General features: G+C 45.9%; 1 long non-coding RNA gene across 3 annotated transcripts; it reads right to left on the bottom strand.

Moving 5' to 3' along the window:
- Nucleotides 1-1,159: 1,159 nt before the first annotated feature.
- Nucleotides 1,160-6,583, bottom strand: LOC138727972 (uncharacterized). 3 transcript variants are annotated; one of them, XR_011338645.1, is made up of 4 exons: nt 6,262-6,583; nt 4,453-4,582; nt 4,137-4,340; nt 1,160-1,356 (listed from the first exon to the last, which is right to left on the bottom strand). It is a non-coding gene; the product is annotated as an uncharacterized lncRNA (long non-coding RNA). The 3 variants fall into 3 exon arrangements; XR_011338643.1 differs by lacking the exon at nt 1,160-1,356 and having other exon boundaries at nt 2,112-4,340; XR_011338644.1 differs by lacking the exon at nt 1,160-1,356 and having other exon boundaries at nt 2,112-4,337.
- Nucleotides 6,584-6,625: the final 42 nt, after the last annotated feature.

Genomic DNA, 6,625 nt, shown 5'->3' with positions numbered 1-6,625 from the left:
CGCGGCTCATTAGCATATGGCGGGACAATAGCCGAGGGGCGGCTCCCATTGGCTCCTCCCGCGCGGCTCATTTGCATATGGCGGGACAATAGCGGGGGGCGCGGCGCGGATCCCGAACGGGAGAGCCGGGAGAGCGTTCCCGCCTGTAATTACTGCAATTAGGCTTTCACAGCCCTCCACGCCCATACGGAGCCGCGTGTCTCGCGTGTTCCGCATAACTCGAAGGGCCCCGGTGGCCGTTTGGCTCTGCGGCCGCTGGGGACGGTCCCGTGAGTCACAGCAGGCAAAAATGTGTTTTTAAAGAACAACTCCTCCTGTTTTCCCCAGCTGGGTGCAGCCAGCTCACCGCGGCGCGTGATGTTTGTGTGGTTTCTGTGGAAATCCGTGAAGCGTTAATCCGTTTTGGGGAAGGGATGTGAAATGCCAAACAAAAGCAGGGCACGGCGTGCGGTCACCACGGAAAAAACACTCAAATTACTGTAATTGCAGGGGAGCGAGGGATACAAACAAAGGCAGCGAGCCGGCTTTAACGTGTCCCCCAGGACAACTTCAAAGGCATGAACGACTTGAAGGCATGGATGCTTTAAAGAACCAACTCCTTGTCTTTCGCAGCTCAGTTTTCCGTGCTGCTTGCGGGTGTGCAAAACCATAGGATCATAGAATGGTTCAGGTTGGAAGGGATCTTAAAGCCCATCTCGTTCTAGCCCCCCTGGCATAGGCAGGGACCCCTCCCACGGGATCAGGTTGCTCAAAGCCCCATCCAACCTGGCCTGGAACACCTTGTGCTTTGGAGGCTCCCAGCAAGTAGCTCTGCACAGCGTGGATGGATTTGTTTAATGCCTCCACCTACACACGTGTAAAAACGCTGCTGCTGCGAATGTGAGAAGAAGCAAATAAATAAACCTGAACCCTAAGCTGACTCCAGCGAAAGGAGAAGCTGTGCAGCATGCTCCACGGACCCAGCCCACAGGGAACATTACTGAAACACGTCATTATAATAGCATTAAGAGAATGCAGGCATTTCACTCACTGGGTACCTTGACGGAGATGATACTCCTCCCTGTTAAACTGCTAAAGGCTTAAGCGATGCATGAAAGTTTTCTGCCTAAAGCTAAAATGGTTTCCAAACTTATTAAAAAAATAAATTTGCCTGTTACAATGGGGAGAAGGAAAGCACAGGGCACACAAAGAGCAGCCCAGGCACTGCCTCACCGGATTAGGAAACTGCCAGCATGCTGGAGATGGTGGTGTGCTGCTGCCCAGGCCCGTCGGGGCGTGTGAACGAGATGACAAACAGTTCTTGCAAGGTAGCTCTTCTCAGCAGCAAGCGCTGCTGCCTCACCCCGTCCCGTATCTCTAGCAGGAAAGGGAAGCACATATTTTCAGAATTTCCCCCACAGACTCATGCCTTCCCTCCTCTCCTTCTCATTCTTCCTCCTTCTCATCCAAGTCCCTTCTAGGTTAAGTGCTGCTTGGCCTAGTCCCTATTCCTTTAACATAGGAGATATCCACACTGCCTAGAGTGCCAGGGTGCCCTGCGGCAGCTCTAGTTAGTGCAAACTGATCTGCCTTACAGTGATCTTCTCAACCACCATCACATTTCCCACTGAACCCGAGTCCTCCAAGCCCCATCACAACATGTTTCCCAGAGCTCTCCACGCCGCTTTGCCAATCGGCCACAGCTCATGGATTGAGCAACTCCGTACGAGCGCAACGCTGTCAAATGCACTTGGCGGAGCGTGAGTCCGTGTTTTGGAAAGGGCTCCCAAGCCAAGTCATGCTGGGAGCAGTTCATCCCTCTGCCCCTGGTCACCTGCCCAGGTGTGCCCAGGCAGCCGGGGAGGACTACATCATTTACATGATAATTAGTAACTTTTGCTGAACTCCTTCACTCCTGCAGGATGACGCTGTACCCAGATGAAAAACTGCTATTCATTCAGAGGATCATTCGGCTCTTGGGAGACCACAGAACAACCAGTTTTAATGAACTAGGACAGAACTGTTTTTCCCCACTGTTCAGTATTGGTACGTCTCCCCACAAATCTTGTCGGGTACGTGCCCTGCTGTCTTGCTCAGTATTATTGTTGTACCCTGACTGTTATTTGTTTAAAATTCTCCAATGCACAAATTTGGCAAAAAAAACTGGGACAAAGGGCATCCCCCTGGTTACCGCAGCTGGGTGGAATATTCCCACCTCAAAGTCCAAGATCCATTTACACCAGTTCATTTAAGCTGCAAAACAAAATGAACTCTTCCTGCTAGGCGTGCTCAGACCGACTAATAAATGCAACGGGGAGCGCTAAGCAGAAGTGCTGTGCGATGTAATCAAACTGTTGAAGGCACAAGCAGGTTTTTGGCCTGTAATAAGACTGATTCACTTGTAGCTGACGTCAATCCTCCCTCCCTCCTATCTTAGCCTTGGATTGGAGCATGATAAATACTACCTGTAATGCCACCTGCTGTACAGAGACAGCACAGGCTTCTCACTATTTAAGGGCTGATGTTGTGCTAGAGCAGAACACTTCATTTCAGCTTTATTTGACTTTGGTTTGACTCTTACAAAAAATGCCTGTCCACCTGAGTTTTTAAAGTGATCTGTCATAGAGCAAAACCAATGTTGGCCTTGAAAAGAAAAGCAGTTCTGACAGCAGTTAGCATCAGATGGAAAACTATTGTGAAAAGGACAATGCTACCGTACTTCTCCATGCGGGAGAGTCAAGAGAAGATAAAGAGTTGGAAGACCACCACCTCAAGACAGGAAACTAGGACCTCCCAAACCCTACCTGTCTGAAATCCTAGAGAACTGATTTATTTTGTGCATCGGTTTCCCCCTCGATTCCTCTAGAACCTCAGCCAAGTCATTTGGTTTCTCTATAAAATATTGTAGTTTAATGGCGACTCTGGCTTTTGGTCAGTGGTTAAATTCTTTAGAATGGTTTCAAGCTGAAAATAGATATTTAAATCATACAAAACTCTTTCCTCTTAGGAATTCCAGGACTTACACCACTTCCTAGAGAAGCTCTTTCATGGTAGTAACTCTGTTGAGCTTTTTTCACTACTAAAACCTTCCTAACACTACCCACCGAGTCAGTTAAAAGGCTTGTATATGGTGTGTTCAGAAAGAGCAGCACACGTTGAGCAAAGAGCTTCGACACCTTGTCCATCATAATGTATGAAGACCGTGGTTATTGAGCTAAATATACTATCAGGTAGTTTAAATGTCCAAAAATAAAATTAAACTGTTTAATCAAAAGGATATGTGTCCATGGGCAGGATTCCTGTCATTGACCTGCTGCGGAGAAGCATGTTGACTCTACCAGTTTATTCAATTAGATTTGTATATTCATAGCTCTGTTCAGGACAGATATTGGTGCAGAAGTCTGAAAACTCATGTCTCTTTCTGAGGAACAGCAGTAATTTTGCATGTGTAAAAGTAATTGAATTATTTAAACTCAAGTCATTTTAAAAGGGAAGGGCTGTAGTGAAAGTGATATAGTTAAAAATTTAAATTTATCTGAATTATTAAAATTCAGTTAAATGGATGAGAGAAACTGAAACACGAGTAGTGCTTTTTGCTTAGTCTTAGTGTTTTATAAAAGACATCTGTCTTAGTTTTATTTGTATTTATAATCAGTTACTTTCCCTGGTTTTACTCTATTTGATGGGACTTAATCCTGCAATGTTTGGATTGCAAATGCCACACTACAAAGCTTAAACGCACATCAAAGTCTTGCTGCTTAAAAGATAATTAAAATAGTAATACAGTAAATCCCTTAACATGTTTTTTTAATCGACAGCAATCTACTGCATCTTAAACTGCTTGAATTTCCATTTTGTAGGGCCTCCCATACGAGGATCACAGTGCCCTTTTTAATTATTAATTAATCTTGTGTTGATAGGATAAATTCAGATCTTCGTGGTGGAGAAGATGCATTATTTTTTTATGTCCTGATCTTTTCCTACACACTGTGGAGTTTGCTCTTGGAAACCTGCTTCAGAAATCTAACACAAGGGTGTTGCTTGTGGTGGTGGCATTTTTCAAAATGTTTTTTCTTATACTTGTCTTTTGTCTTGACTTTCTCCTCAATATGACAAAGGTGAGGATTTATCTACATTTTTGCAGGGACTTTACTTACTGTGCTCAATGTGCACAAATTGCTGGAGAGACATCAAAGCTGTTGACTTGTCACTCCTTCATCCTTCTGACTGAGTCCCTTAAGCATTAATAAAGGGGAGACTGAAGGGACACAACAGCTGTGGTCATCCTATTCTTCTTTTGCAGCCAGTATTGGGGATAGTTTTAGGTGAACTGTTGGTCTGAGTAGAGCCCGAACCTACTGCTGGGGAAAATAAAGGGTCATAAGAAAACCAGGATAATTACATTATACTTTGCTACTGAACAGTTCCTCAATTCTACTCTATTTCAATGGTAGATACAGTAAGAAATAATACCTCTTTAGTCATCCAGCTCCAGCCCACATGCATTCCGGGTGCAATCTGTGCTTGGGAATAGCTTGCAGATTTCAGCAAGGCTTGCTTTTCATCTAGGTCCCCTGTGCACCATCAGCTTTGCAAAGTACTTCTGGATGCAAAGAAAAGAACATATTAAACAATATTTTCCCTTGTGCATTGTCAACAGCCCTTTCCACTGATTTCAAATCCATCAGAAATGTGCAAACTAACAAGTAGGGATGCTTTGATATTAATTATCTCATCTCATGATACTGCAGTTGAACAAGTGATACAGAATAGGACGGTGATAATGAACGATTAACCAAACACCACTCTCCCTCCCAAGCCTGTAAACTAAATTCCAAGTTTCAAAACTTGCAGGGCTTCTCAGTGGGGGAAATAGCTTCATCCTTGATAATTGACCATACATGTTAGAAGGGAGCAGACTAGTTAAACAAGTTCAAGGGATTAAGGCAGCTTCACTCAGAGAGGTGTCTGATCAGGTATGGTGGAGTCCTCTGGATTCTCATCATCATGTCACCATGTCCTTAGAAAAATGAAGTCTTTCCAAAGGGAAGGATGACTCAAGAACTTTGCGACATGATACGGAGCTATTTCAAATCCATCTGAAGTTGCCAGCTCTTTGAGATTATCAAATGACCTTGGTAGCCTTGTGCTGTGGGAGGCAGACAATAGTCTGTCTTGCATAACTCATCAACACCTTTGTGAATAATTGGCTCTTGTGCAATAGAGAAGAGCACGAAGAAGTGACAAAGATCCTGTGAACACTGTGGAATTATTTCAGTTAATAGAAGCAGCTAGAACGTCTCCCATTTACTGAATTTGCATGCTGGCGTGAAGTTGTGCAGTTCAGATGTTGGAAGTGGCAGAGGGAGCCATCAAGGATTTGAAATATAAGAGAATGTGCCCTCTTCTGGTCTTAAAGCTTTTGTTGGCTTCCCTTCAAGAACACAGGAATAAGCATGCTCGTAAAAAGAAGAAACACCGTGTAACAATGTGCTTGTCAGTCTGACGCAGAAACAAGTGATATAAAGTGGCTTTCAATCAGATAATGTGGAAGACAAACTTCAGCAAGTTTAACTTTAAAAGTAATCTCTTGGTTGGAACTGAAGCCTGGATGTTCACATTTGCGAGATAAACTTAAGGAATCTTGATTGCTCAGTCACTCTCTAGCTCAGTTTTTCAAGATTAGTATCAAAATACTTGTATATATTGCAAGATTATTAACAAGATTAACTAATGAATAGGCACACCCGCCTTGAATACCTCCAGGGATGGGGCAGCCACTACTTCTCTGGACAACCGGGACCAGGGCCTCCCCACCCTCACAACAAAACATTTCTCCCTAAGATCTCATCTCAATCTCTCCTCTTTTAAAACCATTCCCCCTCATTCTGTCCCTGCACTCCCTGATCAAAAGCCCCTCCCCAGCTTTCCTGGAGCCCCTTTCAGTCCTGGAAGCTGCTCTAAGGTCTCCCCAGAGCCTTCTTCCCTCCAGGCTAAAAAAATCCCTACTCTCTCAGCCTGTCCTCATATAGGAGGTGCTCCAGCCCTCGGATAATCTCCGGTGTCCTGTTCCAACAGCTCCATATCCCTCTTGTGGAGGGACAGAACTGGCTACAGGGCTCCGGGTGGAGTCTCAGCAGAGCAGAGCAGAGGGGTAGAATTCCCTCTCTGGCCCTTCTGGTCACACTGCTTTTGTAGATTAAGAAAAGCAAATTACTAAAAACAAACGTCAAAAAATATGCTAAACACAGGATCTGATACCTCAAAGGGGCCACTCCTTACATTTGTCTTGTTGCATGTGGCCTTCCAACAGCACAAAACACATAAATGGCTTATAGGTAGGTCTTGACACCTAAACCTTTTCCTGTTCCCTTGGCGGGGCCTCTGCCATCAGGTCACCGGGCTGATGCTCACAGGGCCGGGAGGCCACAGCGGGCGCTTGGACCACCACGACGGCAGCAGTGAGGCCAGCAGAGGCCGCGTCCACTCCAAGGCTAGCGGGTCGCCTCCTCGCGAGCCTCTCTGCGCTCGGGGGAGGCAGTGGAAGACAGCAACGGGGATCCCGGGCCCAGACCCCGACCCCAGGCCTCAGCTGCCTCGCCGCCCGCCATGGCGCCCGGGGCGCGCAGCCCCTTCCCGTGATGCC

Source organism: Phaenicophaeus curvirostris, chromosome 17, assembly GCF_032191515.1.
Source record: "Phaenicophaeus curvirostris isolate KB17595 chromosome 17, BPBGC_Pcur_1.0, whole genome shotgun sequence".
Lineage (NCBI taxonomy): Eukaryota > Metazoa > Chordata > Aves > Cuculiformes > Cuculidae > Phaenicophaeus > Phaenicophaeus curvirostris.
This window is presented reverse-complemented; position numbering and strand designations above follow the sequence as displayed.